At 44.1% G+C, this 22,037-nt stretch overlaps 1 protein-coding gene across 3 annotated transcripts in view; it reads left to right on the forward strand.

Annotated features, from left to right (window-relative positions):
* The window catches only part of LOC119181772 (inaD-like protein), a 307,108-nt gene that overhangs the window by 144,961 nt on the left and 140,110 nt on the right, over nt 1-22,037 (forward strand). Inside the window, exon 1 of one of the 3 annotated variants that reach the window (XM_075875375.1) lies at nt 3,892-4,262. The exons of the other annotated variants lie outside the window; for them this stretch is intronic. The gene's annotated coding sequence lies outside the window, so the exon portion shown is untranslated. Of the gene's footprint in view, nt 1-3,891; nt 4,263-22,037 lie in introns of those variants that run through there. 3 annotated transcript variants of the gene reach the window in all.

A 22,037-nucleotide genomic window follows, 5' to 3' on the forward strand; every position in this document is an offset into this window, starting at 1 on the left:
GCGCGTATTTAAAATCGCGTGGCAGATTTACGACAGCGCATGATCTCGCCATCTAATCTCGAACACTCATGCAGCTTACAGCTGCGTCATACGGCAGTTTGCACTGCATGGAATGACGTGATTTCTTCACAATATGAAACTAGAAATGATAGCTATATTTTCACGTCATTCTTTACTCGACCGCGCGCTACTTTTGGCTAAATATGACCGATTCCCGTTGTTACAGAACTGACTGCAAATGCACTGTACCACCATCCTCTTTAAACAACTACAACCCATCAAAGCACCATAGACTCTTCGTAAAGGGGGTACATGGGGCTGTTAGGGTTCGCAAAAGGAGCCAGAGGACCTCTAGCGTCCTAAATGAGAGGCCGTTTCGTCTAATGAACGCAGCTCCTAGTCTCACAATGCGGCAAATTACGGATGTCGTTATCCTGGTTCAAGCCTTATTATCGCCCCCTCCCCCTCCCTCAATTCCGTGCACACAGCGTATTCGTCGTGGCACTCGGTCATGCACGCCGCTATTTTCAGCGTAGTTTTCCAAAGAAGGTCTAGAAGTTCTCCAGTTTGCTAGAGACCTCTTTAAAGAGCCATCACCACTGCCAGTACATAAAAAAAAACGAAGGTAGGTTAGCACTGCAGTAGTACCAATTCCTAAAGAAATCGGAGCTAGAAGGCCTTAATTTGTACCGGGCCCCTTGGCTATCCACGAAATAGCTCTTGATCAGCTTATTTACCTTAACATTCCAAGTCCCAAAAGGGCTATCCAGTGCAACACGAGCGTACAAGCAACTCGTGTTCAATGCAAGTGTAGCAACGTGGTTATTTGGCAACTGTGATTTGTTATCGTTCGCTCAAAGCAAAAGCGCTCGGTGCCATGCGAAGGCATTCTGCAGTGCAGATAGTTATAAATTGGTGAAATATCCAGCACTTGTTCTGTAGAGAGTACTCTGCCGCAATTACACTGTTAGTGCGGCAAAGCCCCCAAGACTTTTGAGTTAGGGTAACGACACGTTGAAAAAATATTCCTCCGGGCCCTCCCTCTCTCTCGAACACTCATTTAAACACAAACACATAAGTGTGCGTGCATACTCACGGGAAGCATGCCAGAGCGGCGTCCCACGCATCGGCGCCTCCGCTGCGTAATCAGTGGCACGCTGTCTACAGTGGCGACGCCGCGAGAGAAGAGATACAGGAGTGGACATGTGTAGGCGCGCGTGCCCACCTGCTATCTGCCGGCTTGCCGCATGTCTTCTACGTGACAGACTGAGAAATTAGATGGCATTGGCGAAGAGGCAACGCAACTGTGAGGAAGAAGAAGGTTTACCAAGTGCTCATTGGTGGTTTGCTTGCGTGGCAGCCAGTGGCAGCGGCCAAAAAAGCTCAATGAGTGATTCGGTCAGCGGCAGAAATTTCACGGCGCTCCGCAAGAGAGAGATAGCGGCGTCTCAATGGCGGTGAGCGGCGCGCGGGAGAATGCTGCACCGCCAGTGTGTTTGTACTTTAACAAGAGAAAGAAAAAGAGAGAAAAATGCTCGCAAAGAAAGCAAAAAACTGAGTGAGTGGCTGTGTAGCTTCATGATATTCGATATACGTTGATATCGTTGATAAGTTTTTTTTATTTGATAACAGTGGTGTGAAAAACTCTGGAGATGACCCTTAATCTTTGGCATGAATGTGTAGTAGTTGCACTTATACATTGGCGTTCGCTTGCTTCAGTCGATATTAAGTTTTTCATCCCGACAATTACTTCAATTTAACCTTGAGTTAACTTATGTTCCGAGAACATACAATTATGTTTCCCATACAACACTTCACTTGAATAAAAACCACAAATTTCTACTTTTAAAGGCTTTCTTACACCACAAAGTTCACGCTGGGGTTAACCACGACTCAAATGGCGTATTTCCGTCACGGACACAACGTAAAATATACATCAACAGATGAACAAAGGAATGAGAAGTTATGTTTCTATTACCACACGTCAAATTTGCGACCCTCCACTCTGCAGCTCGAATCACCTTGGCCTCAAACAAACGTTCTTTAGCCGCTAACGGTGAGCTATTTTTATAAACCATTTACCGTGGGTGGTACTCAGAGCACGGTGTCTTTAGCGTCTTCTCGTTATCACTGGCAGGACGTCACGAAAGACGAGGAGGCCACGCACCCAGGGCCATCGCTGTACACGTTTCGATGCGCGCACGCTTTGACAGGGCATGACGCGCTTGCTCTCGAACTCATCTTTTGATAGGACGGTTTGTACGTTTTGCGATTGCAGTGCATGTTTCCGTCGAAGTTACAGAGATCACGAAGGTCTCTTCACTTGCTGCATCGATGGTGCTTTGCGAAAGGAGCGTGCTCTCCTCCCAAAAACAAAATGTAACAGTCGTGACAGTTGTTCGGGCTCGTCCCGTATATACTTGTGCGTTCGTTCCGCAAGTACTTCTTTGTGTATGAGCAGAGTGCCCAAACTGTCAACCTTAGACAGTTGTTAGCTCGCCCTCGTGCTGTGTATGTTCTCCTCGTAGTCCACATCATTTCTGCTTGAGGACTGCCCCGCAAGTTTCGAGCTGCTTCACGTTTTTTTTTTTGTTGCGTGACATTCTAGTTTATTAATAGAGCATACACTACGTGGCCCTTCTGGCGAAACAATTCTCTGCGAAGAAACGTTTCATTCTTGTGTTATACCGATTCTTATGAGAAAATAATCAGCCCCGTTTTTTTATGTACTATAAAGGCAGGTAGTAACAGCTCATACGGAAGTGCTTTTGAGAGCAGCACAAATGTCAGTCTGTGCCCGTGCCACCAACAAACGTGACTCACCTTGAAGAAGTACCCAATGGCGGGTTCACCTTCTCTACTTAGCAAAATTAACTAAAGTTCCAGCAGACTTGCAGCCCTGCGTTCATAATTTAAATTTGTGTTGCGGACACAATGCGGATACTTTAGCTTGCATGAATTCCCTGACTGAGATGGTGCACGCAAGTGTTGCGTGTGCTCAAAGCCAGATAGTCTCCGTCACTTTCACTTTGTCCAGCATGGACCTCTTCGAGAAAATCCGAAAACCGATACAATCACTTGTTTCGGTTTCTCTTCGAGATACTCGCTCCTTTTTGTTGGTTGGCAAGGCAAGCACGTGCGCTTGGCGTTCAATTAAGTGGTATTCCGTGGTGTCCTGCGTAGCAGGAAAAGAAAGAGAGCTCTAGTTAGAAACACAAACACGACCGAAGTCTCTCGTGGAAGTTGTGCTGAACCAACTAGCGTCGCTAGATCGAACTACGGACGTCATTTGGTGTCAATGCGCGCTTTGGAAACGGGACTGCAAAGGCAAACAGAATGCGAACGAGGCGTTATGTTTGACTTTTCTGTTGAAATGTTTGCTATTGTCATCGTCCTTCGGTAGCCGCAATCAGACAACTTGTTCTAAAAGTAAAGAGCCAGAAATGCTTAAAACTTTCATAACATGACGCTCTAAGTACCACCGCAACGTAGCCATGATATTTTAACCGTTGGTGAATAAATCATGAGGCAATAGTTGTGGTTATGTAGATCATGTATCCACAAGATCGAATTACAACCGTTTCCCTTTTGCGTCTGTAGAATTGAATCACGCTATTTGCTGTGTGTGTGTTTTCTGTAATTAAGAGAGTGCAATCAAGTCATTATGAGCCAGTAATGCATCTTCGACGTGATCGCTCATCGTGACCGCAGGAATCACGTAAACGGAGAAAAGGTTTCCGCAGTCTGTCTAACATGCGTGTTTCTAGGTTGTACAACCTCTACAGCGCACTGCGCTTCAGTGGGATGTCATATGTTTTGATCAATATTTTATATTGAATTTGAGTATCACTTGTGATTCACTACAACTTATTCTCCTCTCTCACACGCAGGAAACGGCAGAATAAACTGGAAACAAGAGTGCGGACTCTTTCGATCACCAAAAGTACATTCTTTTCCACTAGACCGACTAGAATTATGTACCAGCCTGACAGGTATCAAAAGAAGTGACGTTACCTGTGTTTCGATTCTTGCAACTAAGCGGGCGTGCCAAAAAGTAGTAAGGGCTGTGAGACTCACGACGAGTTGCTTCAAGTGTACGTGGCAGTTACGTTCCGAACGTCTGAGAAGATAACCGCGGGATGAAGTAGAAAGACCCAACGTCTGGGTTAGAATCGAACTGTGCACCCAACAAGGATTCGAAGGATTAATCCCAGCTTCCGAAGCCTGCTGGAAACTTGAGCAGCTACTGGAAAGTCGAGAAGGTAAGTTTACGTCTTGCGCAATACCTCTAGATAAGCAAGATGTGTCACGCTCATGTCAGACTGCTGATGGGTATGATGATACACAGCCTCATTGGATTTCCGTATGCCGAAGTGTGTTTTGGGATTAGAACAGGCTCAGAAAGGGCCATGGGAGAGCCTACCTGCTCCACTACTGTGGGATTAGGACAAGTCATACTGTGCGTTTTGAGATTTTCTTGTCTCAAGCCTACCCATATTACTCCAAAATTTTCTCGTTACATCAGTCTATACATAGCCACACTAGGCTGCCACACGTGGCATTGTCTTTTGTGGCCAGAAAACCACTCCATGCCTGCGGCTATCGTCGAATTGGAGTGACTTTCTCTCTGCTTGCCAAAAAAGTCGATGGCTATAACAGCGCAAAAAAAAACATGAACAAGGGTGCTCATGAGAACGGGTGAATGCGCTTGCCCTGTACCTATTTGTCCACGCTTCGTTATAACTATGAATACTTGCGAATCGGCTCGCATTTAGACAGCATTGAATTATTGAGAAGTTCGTTCTCGTATTAGTTGGCACTGTTCTGCCTACACAATTTTGTAAAGTGCGCGTGTTAGCCTTGCCCACCACACAGTAACAAGCGAGCCTTCGCAATTGCGAAAACCTTGTTATTGGTTTCCTGTTACCGGCGCACAAAACAACGGCTTTCCAGTGGAGCGGATAATGATGTTCCAAGACGTCATTCTACCACCATTCCCGCACGAAGAGGCCCCTTGTTTTCTCGGCACACGATATTTTCACTGCAAATGAATCGGTTAGCGTGGTTCTCTTTTTGTTCATAGCATGCCCGAGTGCCTGTAGACGTCAGCCACGCGCTGGTAGGTCGAGCGGTGGTTCATCTAAGTCATATTTTTTGCGAAGTGAAGTTGACTGTGAGTGTGGACAAGGCGAAAGATTTGCATGCCTCACTGAACGTGAAAAAGGGGACCATTCTAGTCCCACGGCGTCGGCGTCAACACGAGCAATTCGAAATATTTTAGCGTCACACGAAGACGACATGGCATCCCATCACATTATATCGTGGTTTAGTCAACGGTGGACTGATCACTGAGGCCGTACAAGAGCCCATTTCAACGGCAAGGTTTTGGAGGAAGACGCGTCGAAATCAACAAATCAATGATTACTGCATATGCTACATTTAGATACAAAAAAACGTCATGCGTCTGTTTACCAAACGCTGCTAGCACCATGCACAACGGAAAATTTGATCACAGGCCAATCATTAATGTCTCCGCGGCCGCTTCAGTGAACCGGTATAAGAGTTTATCTCCTTAGCCTCCCCCCCCCCCCCCAACAAAAAAAAAGCTTACTGTAGTTTACTGTCGAGGCTGTACAGTCAGCCTTCAGGGGTTTTTAGATTGTCTGGCATAACGCTGTGAGCAAAACGTACGCGTACATCTGAAAAACATGGCCGTGCCAGCGAATGGGGTTGCCGTTTGCCTCAAATCTACCAAGTCACCTTCATGCGCTCTGTAACTCGCTAACTCCGAATGGTTGCTTTTATTTGCTTTTACAGCAAAACATTTCAGTGGATTCAGCACCGTTTTCGAAAAGCATGCTCAACGAATTGATGCCGCAAGCATTGAGAGTGGCGAAGAGCGCTTCCGAAATCTTGGAGGACATGGATTGCGTGTTTGTTCGTGTTACGTGCTTTTTATTCTGCATATCTGGCGCCCCTTCTCGTATCGGCAGTGGCGGCAAATTCTACCCAGTCCTACGCTACATCTTTGCGTTGCAGGAATACCAGCAAGACTAAAAAACGCCTTCGCACTCCCTTGGCACAGTTCTGAGAGCAGGTGTTTATTTATTTTTTTTTCACCGCCGGGCGTTGACACGCCAGGCACATCGATCAGCGATACGCTTAAGCATGTCGCTTTCAAAAATACTGCGTGGCTTCACCGCTTGGCTGTGGTTTCTAGCCGAACCTATGCGCAACTTTACTCCCGTAGGGAGCATATACAGTAACTCTCAATACAACGACTAAAAAGAACGGGTTGGCTTTCGCTTTCGACTGGGCGAATGCATTTGGGAGCGTTCGAGTTTTCAGACATCGTGAGTACGAGCATTGTAGCAGGCTCATCGAGTTCTATTGAGTTCATCTCACAGGTGAGAAAGGGGCAACAGCCGATCCTTTCTGTGCACGTTTCATGACCCTAAATATTTACACCATCTCCCGCTGAGGAGAACCGTGTGGGGATGCGAAGCCGCGCTGGGGTTCCCTTCTGTTCCCGTTCGTTGCTTCCATTTGTGTTTGTAGTCGTGTACATTTTGTGTACCGCTTATGTTATCCTCCCCCCTCCAACTTGCGCATATTCTCGTGTGTGTGTGTCGCAAAGTGAACACTTTACGCTGCTAAGAGAGTGCAATGGGGCGAGCGAGCGCAGCTATATACACGGGCGAACAGCTGTGACGGAGATATGAACGAGACAGGAGAAACGAAGCGCATGCAGTGCTGAGCCACTTCCTCGCGCTCACGCGAAGAGAGAAGGAAGAGTTGGCGCATGCGCAATGAAAGAGCAGACGGTTGCCGATGAACGGACACAGCGCCGAGCAAAAGCTACTTCGCATCAAAATTTATTAGCGTGAAAAAAAAATGGAGGCAATAGTAAAATGCGTTTTAGGGTTAGGACAAGAGCCAGAGTACGTGTGCTGCACGTAAGCTTTTTCAGCGGGTGGTTTCGTTCCCGCCGGTGGGAGAATATGGAAGTGAAATAGACGGAAGGTAATGTCAAAGTCAATTGGACTATCCTCGTTGTTGTCTATCCTCGTATCCCGTCACACAGTTGGTTGCTAATTCACACCCTCTTCGCATCATCCACGCCGCTATTATATTCGCAAAACGAATGATAAATCACAAAGAATATGTCAAAGCAATTGTTAGTGAAATAAAGTGGCCTAATTAATCAATTATTCAAAATATTAAAAATTGTGCGACACACTTATGCAGTAGTAAGCAACGCCCACTCGGTCGCGTCGTCATTAAATATAAGTGGGTGGGTGGGCGGGGGCAAAACTTTATTATTGTCTGGCAGGACACACATTATTGCGCAGGGGGGGCACCCCCACGTTGGGACCACCAGACCAAGCCTGTCAGCGTGTGTCAGTATATTTTTAAACATTGGCTAAAGATAGCTGGGTCATCCTGTATATCGTTCAGGCGATGTTGAAAGCTCTTCCGTATAGGCATTTGGTGAATGCTTCTCATTGAAAATCTCCTTGAAAGGATCGAAAGATTGGAAGCGATAAAGTGTGAAACGTACCGCCATAAAAATATTGTGACCGAACGAGCTCACGTTTCCTAAAATGCGCTTTTTTTTTAAACGGGATACAGAGAACGCGGATTGTAGACAAGGCAATTTAATGAATGCCGAGAAAAGAAACAGCCAGCTAATGCGGGTGCTGCGCCATTCTGCGCGACGTCGGTGAATGATACCGAACATACCCTTGTGGTAGCCACGTATCGGTACTTAAGAATAAAAAGCAATGATGATGATCAAAACTTTATTACTCCCAATAGAGGGGACCAGCCGAGAGGTCGATTACGCTGCTTAGAAGAGAGGAGGTCAGCGGGAATCCCTTGGGACACCGCAGCCTCCAATGTGCATGAGATTACCCAGCGTTGCTGTGCCGAGTCAATGATATGCAGAATGGACTCCCATGTATCTTCTGTGTGAGAAGCGTGCGCGTGCTGTGGGAACGTCCATGCCATGTGTACGAGGGTGGCCAATTGTGAGCAGTATTTACAATGTGCTGTCACGAGGTGTGGGTATACGTTGGCAGGGGTTGGGAAAGACACCTGTCTGAAGCTTGCGCCGCAGGACGGCATCACGTCGAGGGAGGTCTTTATGAGCTGGAGGATAGCGGAGACGGCCTAGTCTGTGAGGAGGAGGATGAACAACAAGAGACAAGGCAGGGAGGTTAACCAGGCACATGCCCGGTTTGCTACCTTACGCTGGAGAATGGGAAGGGAGCATAAAGATGAGAGAGAGGGGAAAGAGAAGAGAAAGAGAGAGAGAGAAAAAAAAGAGGATTGTCAGTCAATCGGCTGGCGCGTATGCAGCGGTGGCACTAAACAAAAGTTAAAGGTTGTCACGTAGGCCTGCAGTCCTCAAAAAGCACAAGACAGCTCTGACTACTTTCTGAGCCAACGAAAGGCGAGGACGGTGTCTCAGTAGCATCTGCATAGAGAGTGGCCGATCGTCCAATTGTCGCAATGCGTCCGAAAGCTTCTGTTTTTCGGAGGCAAATTGAGGGCAATGACATACCAGATGGTCCATGTCTTTTTTGGCGCAGAAGACGTCGCATTCCGCATTGTCGGTCAATCCGATGAGGTTTCTATATGCTTTTGTGAAGGCAACCCCCAACCAAAGGCGACAAAGAAGTGAAGCTTCACGTCGACGAAGTCCGGATGGAGGTCGAAGTTCCAGTCGAGGGTTTATTTGGTATAGTCTCGTATGTCTTATGCTTGGGGTGTTCCACTCCTGCAGAAACAGACTACGTGTCAGGTGACGAAGTTGCTTTGCAGCGTCAGTCCTTGACAAAGGAATCGGAAAGATGTGCTCTTCTTGGTGCGATGCGCGAGCCGCGTTTTCTGCAGAATCATTGCCACTGATCCCACAGTGGCCAGGAAGGCACTGAAACTTGACCTCTGCGATTCAAGCTGCCATGCCTAGTCTGTAGTGCTGTGGAATGTCTGTGACCAAAAGGAGTTAATTCTTCGCAGGCTTGGGAGGTCGAAGAATGATAAGTGTAAGGCGTAAGGAACTCCGCCCGGCAGTTGAAATCTCGGGCGAAAGTGCGTGCCTGCGCATTTCCACTAAGGGATTCATGAGCTGAGGCCCAGATAAGAAAACGAGGTGAGACAGGCGGAGTGTGATGCTTTATGATTGAGTATGCCTGTGTAGAGAGATACGGCCCACGTCAAATTTTCGGATGATGAGTTGGAAATCACTTACGATCACCTTGGTTATCGGGTCGGGCATTGCCAAAGCAATGGCCACCTCTTCGGTCCGCGTGATGCCCTACGATCCGCTTGATGTTCAGGGTGCATGTGCTTGGGGATCGGAGGAATACGAAGACTGAGTCGTTGATCTGTCGGTACATCTTGGTGAGTGGTACATCTTGTTAAGTGGTAAGTGGTGGAATATTAATAAAAAGCAAGATATTTAAAAAAACAGCACATTTCTCCATACGAATTGCATCGCCAATTGTACATGGGAAAAGTTCAAAAAGCAACCGAACTAACCTGACCGTATCAAGGCTCGAAGAGCCAATCCATAGTAGGTGCGTTTTGTGCATCCCATTGTAATATGTGTTATCTCTCTGGGGTGCATGCGATAAATTCAAGTGCCGAAGACAGGACAAGACAACTGTCAGAACAACAATGAAGAATGCGTTAGTAAGAAGAACAGTCTGATGATACAAAAAGCACTGATGAATAAACGGCAAGGCCACGACATCCGTGAACCAGTATGAGTCTGGTATTTCAATTTTTAGTTATTTAATAAATAAACAGGTTGGTGAATTTTGATAATTAAAAATGAATGAACAGCCACTACGACGCATTGCATGGAAAATCGCCTGGAAAAAATTGAGTGCAATATATGTTTTGAATAAGTGTTTTTGTTTGAAAAGATGACATTTATCAGCTCAAGAATATGCGCACACGTGACATATTGTGCAAATTCTACATATTACGTTGCATATTGTGGTACAATATTGGAATGGTACAAGTACGCTACAACGAGGTCTTTTGTTAACGGCACTCGAAATCGAAACTCTCGGCAAATCGTGGGACAAATTCTCGTACGGAGGTCCGGGCGTAAATCTCACGTTACCGAAATAGTCCGCTAAAGTGCGACTGAGAACCAATATGCTTCGGTGGCCCAATGGGCCGTAGTGCCAGATTATTGGATGAGAGTGTGGTACACTGCTGGCACTCGCACTCACACATACACAAACGCACACACACAAACTCTTACAGGCACACGGAGGTGAGATTGCAAAACTTTGTTGGGGTTCAACCTGTTTGCGCCCAACACTGGACGTAAATTTAGCCCCAAAGAGACACCGCTGGAGTCTGTGAATTCAATTAGCGAGCTGCATTCATTTTTTTTCTCTAGCAGGTGGCATTTAGAGCACGTATAATTAGCCGAGAAAACATTCGTACCAGCTGCACAAAAATTGTCTCAGCAGTCTGCTGCAAAGGGGCAGAGCTGAAAGCGAGAGTTGTTAATGAGCTGTGGATGACAGCGTTTCCTGAGCGGACGTTTAGATAGCGCGTGTTTTCGTTCGGCGCGAAATAAATGGGCGATGTCGAAACACAACGCTAGTTTGAGGGTCTTAAGTTTTTTTTTTTCTTTAATTCCGTTCAATGGCTCTGCTGCAAGGTGCCATGTGTAGAGCACACCAGGTTTCAGTTTGCTTGCTGTTAATTGCCTGCGTGCCTTACAAAGCGCCGTTGGAGACTTTCCAAGTTAGTCTATTGAAGCGTGTTTCATTATGTTAGTGCTAGGACCACGCGGGCAGGACCAATAAGCTTGAATTCTGTGGACCCACGAGCACTGGAAAATAAAGTACAACGAAAATTGCTTAGGTTTTACGTCACAGAACCACGATATGGCTATGAGAGATGCCACAGTGGATGGCTGCGTGTCTTTCCACCATTTGGCTTACCATTGGCATTACCAACAGATGCCTCAATGACTGGCTTATAGGGAGCATACGCTGAAGGTAATGAACAACGAGGATAAGTACGCAAATCTTGTGGTACATATTACCGCATAGGGCATATCTGTCAATCACGATTCACAGATACGAAGGTTTCTGGAAGTAGCTTGAATTTATCTGCACGTCTGCTGTTGCAAGCATATTTTATTGAAAAAAAAAAGAATATCTGTGTCAGCAAGCCGTCTTTGGTGTTACATCAACTGGAAATACCTTTTCTCGAGGCGAGGGTTTCGTGATTCTACCTGGTTTGTTTGCTCTTCGTATTTACTTTTTTTACGTGTTCGTTGTTGTGTGGTGGCACTATATACAACACGTGTTGTACACTTTCCACATGCACACCTCTGTTCATTACTGCCTTTGCGCGCTCATATTTACGTATATAAGAGGGCCATTTAGGAGAAATAAACAGATGGTAGTGAGCGCTGAGTGTCGTGTGTGTTACTCGGGTGGATGTGAGAGTGTTTGTGTGAGTGTTTGCGGGAGTGACGGTTGCGTTTAATATTTTACAAGATAACCACTGATCATTAAGGTAACTGACTGGATTCCCACAGAAGGCAAGCGGGTGAGGGGGGAGGAGAGTAAGTTAGGTTTGTCGATGAGATTAAAAAGTTTGCAGGCATTTTTTTTGTTAAAAAATATATGCAACTGAGTTAGAGAACTACAAAGTTTGTTCAGAAAAAAAACGTATAATGATTTAGAGTATACTTCATGCTCTGCTTTCGAGTACTTCGTACTCAACTACGGGAGAGCACTGAGCCGTCCCGCTTTAGAATAAATGGTTGTGAAAGTGCAACTATACGACACATTACCAGTTCTGTTTGTCACGAACTAACTTCGAAAGAACTGAATACTTGTTTAGAGAAAAGCTAAACTATGGTGCCATATTTGCGAGATCTGTTTGTGAGGACCTTAAAAGGGGCACAGGACCCGTAGACGCAGCTTTTTCGTAATGCGTTCTCGAACGCGGTCAGGCTTAAAACTTTATACGTAACTTTTTTTTTCCTGTATTTTGTACTGATGCCAGACTGAAAAAAAATACCGGCCGCAACTTCCCAACGGGGGAAACTCCAGTAAATGCAACGCAAAGTGGTGGAGATGTTGTGTGAATGTTGCGTAATTGAATATGGTTTGGGAATGCTTAGTTGTTATTTCGTTATTGCTATTCTTATTCTATGAACGAAGGAAAAGCATTGCCTTCAATATCCAGCGAATCCCAAGTAAAGACGCCCTTGACTGAATTGCTAAAGCGTGATCCAGTGCTTACATATACCGGGAGGCCAGTGAAAGGTTGTCCAGTGCGAGCAGTTGGTTTTTACTAGCAGACGCTGCCTGCGTCGGCTTTGCGAGGTGAAAGAGGGAGAGAGGAGCGAGAGGAGAGGAGGGTGTCTGATCTGTGTTTTGAAGGACCAAACAAAAGTTTATCCAATCCAATCCAATTCCTTCGGCGGAAGCGGAGACGCGAGCATGCGGCACGAGATTCGAGACGCTAGCATGCACTGTTAGGGGACGCATCGTGTGCACTGGTGCGCGAGCGGGTTTGTCACCTGGTGTTTTTTGTTGTTGTTGTTGTTTGCGGGCATTGGTAGTTAGCAAAAAAACACTAATAATTACCAGAAATAAAGTTCGAAACTTTCTAATCGGGCGTCTTGCGAACCAATTTTCCCTGAACTTTTTCCCTGAACTTTTTATCCACCTTATTTCCTTACGGATCTTATTAACCAATATTTTAAAATACGAAAAATAGTCTAGCTCCAGACAACGGTCGGCAACATGCTTTTTTTGGTCTTGTCATCATTGCGTGTGTCGGCATGTATATTTAGAATCTGGCTAAATATAGCTGGAGCACCCCAGATATATATATATATATATATATATATATATATATATATATATATATATATATATATATATATATATATATATATATATATATATATATATATATATATATATATATATATATATATATATATATATATATATATATATATATATATACAAAAAGAGAGAGAGAGAGCCTAAATACCACGCACGACCCTTGTCAGTTAGTCGATGCTCGTATACTTACAAACTCACCATCCCTTCCAGAGAATGTTTACGCCGCCCTCATATTCAATATAATCCCTAGACTAACGTAACCTGGATGGTCTGCGCTATATCACCTGGTGCATTCCCTCGCAGCACCACCGCTTCCCCTGTTAGGATCACGCCTTGAATGCGTAAGCTCCCACGGGCATTGCGCAGACTTTACTATAATCATACTGTTCCATATTATAAAGAAGAGTATCATACTTGTATAAAAAAACCATTTCACTATACGTGCTTAAAGCTGCTTCTAAACCTGCACCTGTCTATATTCATTTACAGGTCACAAAAGTCCGTTGTTTTTAGTTTTTTAGCTTGGGAGAGAGAGAGAGAGAGAGAGAAGGAAGGAACCAGGCGGAAATGAAAGTTCAGGATATTAACACGTCTAGAAGGACTGGTATGCTACCTTTCGCTCTCCCTACTCGTTGTCACGAATGTAGCAGCGCACTCTTTTTTCATGACACAATGATACTGTCGTATCATACAAACTGGCCAGTAAAGGAAGTGACTCAATCCTCCCACATTCAAAGGAAAAGCTATAAGTGTGTCAGCATGCCATCAATTCCGCTGAGCGAGGCAGAAGTTATGTAACTTGGAAGCACCAGCCGAAAACGATATCCATCTATATGTTTATCTGTTTTCCTTTGCTTGCGGCATGTTTGGACGTTTTGCTCTTCAGGTTTTTTTGTATTTTTTTCTCATGCTGGACATTGCCTCTATATAGGCTTGCTTTTCCCAAAACAGTTTCCGTATAGTGTCTGCGCCTGTCTGTGTTTATTTTTCTTCGTCATCGTTTCGTGCGTGCTGTATCAACCAAGATAACGTCCGTTTTCACCAAACCTTAGAAAATGGGCACTGAAGCGCAAATAAAAAGTTGAGAACGAAAATCTCATTGGACGAAGGGCTAAGTAGATAAACACTCCTGCTCCCACAAAAACCATCTGACAAAATTGGTAAATTACGATTCAACTATAACATTTGACCGTACAGGATATCGTTTCGCTTCGAGCTTTGCTTCGCCATAAACATAACTTAGTCTAAATACACGACAGGCCATGTTCACAAAAAATAGTCAAGGCTCATTGTTTGCACATCGCACTAACGAAATTAGGTATCTTGGCCTTTAAAACAAATTGAAGTTCACTACGTCGCGTTGCCTCACACCAGGTTTCCATCGTACGCAGTTATATGAGCAGGCATTAAAAGAGCTGACGCAGAGAATATAACCCATCGTCTTTGGGAACCAAAATCTTGAACGTTACCTTTTTTCCCAAATTCTTTTCCCTACTGAGGTTAGGAAAGGAATTTTCAGGTGTACATCGATGAGCTTACTGCCTTGTTTTAACGCACTTGTCTATCTATTTTCTTTCGCAAACAGCGAAGCTATTCAATGTCGGCGCAAACTGTTTGTCGTGGCCAAAAATTCTCGTCATGAACTTGGACGTGCTCCCTTCTTCGTCTTCTGCTTTCGTTCCCGAAGATGCACGCCGATTTGCCTGGCACACAGCCAAGGGGGAAAAAAGGAAAGAGGAAGAAGAAAAAAGTCAGAAAGAGAAACACAGAAAGAAAGAGCAAAATCATCAGGAAAAAACGAGGTGATCACGCAACAATGTACCCACGATTTTTGTCTTTATTACCGGGTTACTAACGTGGTATACTCATCAATACACATCATTGAAAAATGCCGTTTACAGTAACACACATTGCTCCATCAATATAAATATAATGAAAGAACGTTGCTTGAATAGTTAGTGATAATATATTACAGTGCCCGTACGGTCATGTACTTCTCTGTCTTGTCTGTACTCTTTACAAACCCTATTCCCCCCCCCCCCCCTACGCACGGTAGCAAAGCAGTTACTTTTACCGGGTTAAACTCCCAGCATCTTTTGTTTTTAATTTTCTCACTTATTTTTCTTTCTGTCTGCCTTGTCCTGCTCAGATATGATGGTATAGTATTTGAAATATCATTCCAATAAAGAACAAAAAAACTGGACTGACATTTCTAAAAAAAGTTTTTTTTAATATGCGAAAATTTCAAACCTGGCCAGCCTGTCGAGAAATCTTGCGTAGCATGAGCACGCCTATTTGTGAAACAACGCTAGAAAAAACATACGCTATTTGAAGGCGAGCTTTATAAACACATGGCTATCCGAGCACGCGACACAACATGACACAGGCTTCTGTATTATTGTATAGCAAGAGGGCAGGAAAGGGAAATGATTGTGAAGAGAAGAGAAAGAAACAAGAGGGGAAAGGAATGCGTAGAATATTATAAATTAGAAAAATAGAGGAAGTAGTGCAGAAGGACAAACCAAAGAAAGAAAAAATTGAAACAGAAACAAATAAAGAAAGAGGAAACAAGCGACAACTGAACAGCGACAAAAAGAAAAGATAGAAAGAGAACAAAAAAGACAAAACGCTTGCACAGACAAGAAAGACATGAAAAACCGAGGGAAGAAAAAATATAGTCAAGAAGAAAAAAACTCAAGAGAAACAAAAAAGACCACCAAGTTAGCATTTTTCTCACGCTTGGCACAACAAAAGCTGCCTATCGAATCCGTTGTATTTTTCCCATTGTGTTTCTAGCGCGAGCTACAGAAATTTTCGGCATTGCTTGAATAGGTCTCCCTGTCATTTTTTATTTAAAAACGTACACAGTACTATTCGCATAGCGATAAAAATAACGGAAAGTAAAACACAGTACAAAACAATAACCGTCAAAACCTTGCGAAACGCGGTCTGTTGTAATTGAGTCGATACCATGAAACGAGGTCGCATGGTAGTGTTGCTGCAAGGAGCATGGAGTAAATACAGACATCGTACATTATTAATAAACTTTTTTTACAGCCGCGGACCTGAATTCAGTTAAAATCTCCAATAGTGATAAATTTTGCGTATTTTCGGCTCAGTGATCTCGGATCAATCTTCACCCTAGAGCACACGTAGAAAACCAAATTGCGCACATTTAACAGACTTCGCAAGTCTACTTTACCACGGTGGACGGTATCGCCGTCAAATATGAATGAACGAATCTGAAATACAAAAAATATGGAATCTGAAGTTCAAAATCAAAGTTTGCGGATAAAATCATCTGTATCGCCGCATTTTCTGCGCTCTGCCATCAAGCGCAAACGTTAAAATCCCTGCAAACACACTTTTTGAGACATGAGCTTTGTAACAAATAATAATGCATTAATAGCATGCATTAATGCTGCCGTAATATTTCTTGGTGTTTTCATAGATATGTACAAAGTCCATGAAAAAACATGCCTTCTTGCAAATGAACTAACACTCGCCAAATTTGCAACAACAACATAAAAAAACCGTATGACGCTTGTATTGGAACGACAGGCCAGTAGAGGTCTCGAAACGCCGTTAATTTCTTTTTCCTTGAAACTTTGGCAAGTGTTACTTTATTTGCAAGAAATGTATGCCCTTCGCCTGATGGCGTTCCCTCGAGCCCTGGATTATACTTGAACTTTCATTTAAGCTTACGCTTTCAGGTCATTGCTAAAATTTACTAATTTCTCGCGCATTGTCTTGTTGGCTGTTCTGTTGCGGAAAACACGGTGCACACACTGGTTGCTGACCAGAACCGAAATATTACTTTCTTTATTAAAACTGATGAAAAGGCGATAAGAAAGCAAACACGTCAACAGATGCTTTTTGTTCATCGTTTGCCTCCGTCTCCTCTCCACTGACCCGATAAAGTGCGTAACGGAACGCGTTAGCCCATGTATCTTTTCAAGCTGCATTTCGTTTCTTGGAACAATATCAAATTACAGTGAATGTTACGATGCTAACCGACTAAACGTCATACGTAAGTTGCTTTCTTTGGTCCGTCGGGCATCTGCAGCATTGTTTGGTGTAGCGGCTGTGGCTGGACTTGCTCGCGTGTCCAGCGCCCATCGTTTTTTTTTTTTTCGTTTCTCATGCTTGGATAAGCTGGGCTTGAGTATGCGGCAGCATATATGAGAACCGTATTTTATCTGCCTTCGTACAGAGTATCAGCGAAGGCCTTGGTAAACTATGTGTGGTAGTGGCTTTTGAATAAGCTCCCCAGCTCACTTTTTGTTTGTTTTTTTCGCGCGTCTATTTGGCTTTTCGCATTCCATCTTTCTTCCCCATTGTCTGTTCTCTTAGTGCAGGGTAGCAAGCCGGACGCTCTAATTTCTGGTTAACCTCCCTGCCTTTCCCTCATTTCATTCTCTCTCACCCTATTCTGTAGAACATAACCGTAGAAATACACAAGTAAAATTTTGCGCGAGTCATATAATGGCGAGAGACGAACCAGTGGGGCATGTATGAATAAAAAAATAGTAGGTACAGCTCCTCACGAATAGCGCAATCGAAAACTGCGTAGCGGCAGAGCTAGTTGCTTTCTCCTCACTCCCACCCGTGTTTTTTTATTTTTCTCTATTTTAATTTGATCAGTCTTTCTATCTTCCTTTTTCTACCTATTATTTTCTTTTTCTCTCTGTTTTTCTCTCTTCTTCTTTCTTTGCCATTTCTGTTCTCTCTCTCTCCTCTTTCAATCCATCTTTTCTTTAAATTTTATTCTTTCTGTTCCTCTTTCTTTCTGTGGTGTGTTTTGCTCCCTTCTTTCCTAATTTCCCTTCTCACCTTCCCATGATTCCTCCATTATCTCAGTTCTCTTTCCCACTACCCTGCTATTTCTTTTCCGCTAGCCATTCACCTTCGTATATTTTCGCGTGGGCCCTAAAGTCGCCTCGCGAAGGAATTTCTTCTCCTAGAATTTTATTTCCTCTATCCTCATCTATTCGTTCTTCCTTTCCATCTTTCTTTCCATCTTTCCGAGTTATTGCATTCAGAGCCGTAGAAATCAGTGCTTGTGTTTTGGAAGCGAAGCGGAAGATCAAAACAACTGGGGCGAAGGATAAGGGGACGAGAGGTCGTGCCGATTCGTAAGGATGCTCTTGTGACATCGCACAAACTACAGCGAGGGTTGCAAAAGCATAGTTGTTAGAAAGAAAGAAAGAAAGAAAGAAAGAAAGAAAGAAAGAAAGAAAGAAAGAAAGAAAGAAAGAAAGAAAGAAAGAAAGAAAGAAAGAAGCGATGTGTGCTGGAAGCGCGAGTCAGCGTGGCCGCAACGTAATGATTGATATGTGGGGTTTAACGTCCCAAAACTACTATATGATTATGAGAGACGCCGTAGTGGAGGGCTCCGGAAATTTAGACCACCTAGGGTTCTTTAACGTGCACCCAAATCTGAGCACACGGGCCTACAACATTTCCGCCTCCATCGGAAATGCAGCCGCCGCAGCCGGGATTCGAACCCGCGCCCTGCGGGTCAGCAGCCGAGTACCTTAGCCACTAGACCACCGCGGCGGGGCCGGCCGCAACGTGAAACCATTGCGTACGCGATGGAGCTATGAAAGCAGCACCTACATTGCGCTTAGTCAATGAGCGACGTTACCACGCAAGCAAAGCTACCGGGCGATAATTTTTGGCACATGCTACCGCAACCCGACACTTTTGGGTGCGCACTTTCATGGAATACTGTGGCATACGCATTCGTCGCCTTGAGCCTGTCAAATTTCTCACAGAAATTTCATTATTTGGCAAGTAAAAATCATGGCCGATTGAGATAATTTCGCACATGCATTAACACAGTTGTTCTTAGCCTGTAACAGCCCTAAATTTGAAGTGGTTTAAACCACGTTTGTGGAAAAAGAAAAAAAAAAGACCGCTATTCAAGATTATATCTACAAAGTGTGGGTTATATTAAAAGGAACAAAATTGCAGTATTTCGTACATACATAAGTCACACACTATGTTCATATCAAGCTAAAGCGTATTTCCAAAATTTTTCGCCTTCCCAGTCACTGTTCACGCTCACTCCTCTCGTCTTATTCTCATAAGTACTGTGCTGCTGGGGTTCCGACCGGTGGAGGCAAGGTTTAGAACGCCTACCGAGCAGCCTCGGCTAAATTAATTGCTGCTCTGTTCATTAATTATGCCTTACTAAGGCACCTGCAAGCAAGAGTGGTGCAACTCACCCCTCGGCGATTAAGAAAGTTCGCCCCCTTAACTCACGTCAACGGCGCAAGCGTGCTTCTAGGAGCGGGCACGTAGTTCACGGACATGCTGCTGTAGATTATGAGGACATGCTGTGAAAGAGGGCGCAGGTGAAGCGCGGGCCACTTTCTAGAGCCGGACGAAGCCAAAAGCACTGCTCATTGGAGAGTTGGTAATTACTCCACGGGAAAGTTATTTAAACTAACTAAAGCGGAGGACGCAGGTAGAGCACAGCTTCTGACCTCAGCTTACGACTTGCCTACGCAAAGCCTGATACCAGGCTGTTTGGAATAAGTAGCCCTGCCTTGTGAAATACTCTGATTATCATGATTAGTGGGTGTTTTTGGAGCAAGTACCAGGTGTGGCCAAGGGCACCACGCTGTTTGATAAGTTGTGGGAGGCCATCAATGATTCAAAGGATAAATTGTGGCTATCCAGTTTTTTTATTTATGTACGTAAAAGCATAAAGTATGATTGTATAGCTTAAAATTATCACATTAACACGTGAAAAGTCTACGAGTATTGAATTAACGATAATTGATTACGCTTTCAACACGTGGTCTGTGGAGTATTCCGAAGGTGGTAAAGGTAGTTCGTTGAGGAGAACAGCAAGCGTTTTTTGTGCCTCAACCATGCCCGTTTCGATAACGAGCACAAGAACTGCATCACACAAGAACCCGTGAGCGGGTCGGCCACTACCCGCGAGGAGCTTACTCAAACACCCGCACTCTTTCTACTCGCAGACCCACAGACAGAACCAGTGCTGACCGTTGGCGTTGTGGTTGTCCTGTAAAGGGTGCTCTGCCTCAAGAATAGTATTAGTGCGAGAAAACATTCAAAAGCACGCGAAGGCATGTTTTCGCGTGCGCACGTGGACGAATGCACGAGCAAGCGCGTACATTCGCACGCACGCTCACACACAAACGCACACATACATACATACATACATACATACATGCATACATACATACATACATACATACATACATACATACATACATACATACATACATACATACATACATACATACATACATACATACATACATACATACATACATACATACATACATACATACATAGATGCATACATACATAGATGCATACATACATACATACATACATACATACATACATACATACATACATACATACATACATACATACATACATACATACATACATACATACATACATACATACATACATACATACATACATACATACATAATAGGAATTCGTTGGCCCTACAGAGTGCTATTTCCACACCAACTAACACAATGGGGCCATTCGGTAATCCTCCAATCATCGGAACGCCAAATTTCATCATCATCATCATCAGCCTGACTACGTCCACTGCAGGACAAAGGCCTCTCCCATGTTCCGCCAGTTAACCCGGTCCTGTGCTTGCTGTTGCCAATTTATACCCGCAAACTTCTTAATCTCATCTGCCCACCTAACCTTCTGTCTCCCCCTAACCCGCTTCCCTTCTCTGGGAATCCAGTCAGTTACCCTTAATGACCAGCGGTTATCCTGTCTACGCGCTACATGCCCTGCCCATGTCCATTTATTCATCTTGATTTCAGCTATGATATCCTTAACCCCCGTTTGTTCCCTAATCCACTCTGCTCTCTTCTTGTCTCTTAAGGTTACACCTACCATTTTTCTTTCCATTGCTCGCTGCGTCGTCCTCAATTTAAGCTGAACCCTCTTTGTAAGTCTCCAGGTTTCTGCTCCGTAGCTAAGTACCGGCAAGATACAGCTGTTATATACCTTCCTCTTGAGGGATAGTGGCAATCTACCTGCCATAATTTGAGAGTGCTTGCCGAATGTGCTCCACCCCATTCTTATTCTTCTAGTTACTTCAATCTCGTGGTTCGGCTCTGTGGTTATTACCTGCCCTAAGTAGACATAGTCTTTTACAACTTCAAGTGCACTATTACCTATCTCGAAGCGCTGCTCCTTGCCGAGGTTGTTGTACATTACTTTCGTTTTCTGCAGATTAATTTTAAGACCCACCTTTCTGCTCTCCTTGTCTAACTCCGTAATCATGAGTTGCAATTCGTCCCCCGAGTTACTCAGCAATGCAATGTCATCGGTGAAGCGCAGGTTACTAAGGTATTCTCCATTGACTCTTATCCCTAACTGCTCCCATTCTAGGCTTCTGAAAACCTCGTGTAAGCACGCGGTAAATAGCATTGGGGAAATTGTGTCCCCCTGCCTTACACCCAAATTTAGGAAACCTTTATTCCGCGTAGTCCCTCGATGGAAATTCATCGGTTCTATTTAACATCCAACGAAACACTTTACTTCATTTCTGGTTTGTTCCTGATAATAATCCTTTGTTCCAGTTAGTTACACTGGCTGAGATTGTCTTCTATTCAATGCATTCTCACCAACGAACTTTCTGAGAGGTACAGCTAGACGTGAGGTTTTCATTATTTACTTCAATACCTACCTGCCTTCTTCCAACCCTCAGAAAATTGGGAATCGTTTGTGGTAAACCACCTTATCATTCTGAACCTCTTAATTTGGTGTACTTGTTAGTAATGCTTGTCCTTCATATGCGTCTTTTGTAGATATTAATTATGAGGTATCTTCTCGTCTTATGCTGTTTTCGTCTCTTTATGGGACGCTATAATTTGAACACTTATTCAACCAATAGAACAACCTCGGATGGCTTCCTGAGCAAGATTCCAATGTTGAAGAGAACTTTAGCATGCCACTCATGTTCCATTACGGTGCGAGTAATCAATTAGTATTTATTAAATATTAGACTAACTCAGTTTTGTTCAAGAAATAACCCATGTTCTTTTTTTTTGTTCTGCGATTGTCTACGGTTTCTACATATCACCTACTTGTCTCTCCGCTTATGAAACT

Source organism: Rhipicephalus microplus, chromosome 10 (genome assembly GCF_043290135.1).
Source record: "Rhipicephalus microplus isolate Deutch F79 chromosome 10, USDA_Rmic, whole genome shotgun sequence".
Lineage (NCBI taxonomy): Eukaryota > Metazoa > Arthropoda > Arachnida > Ixodida > Ixodidae > Rhipicephalus > Rhipicephalus microplus.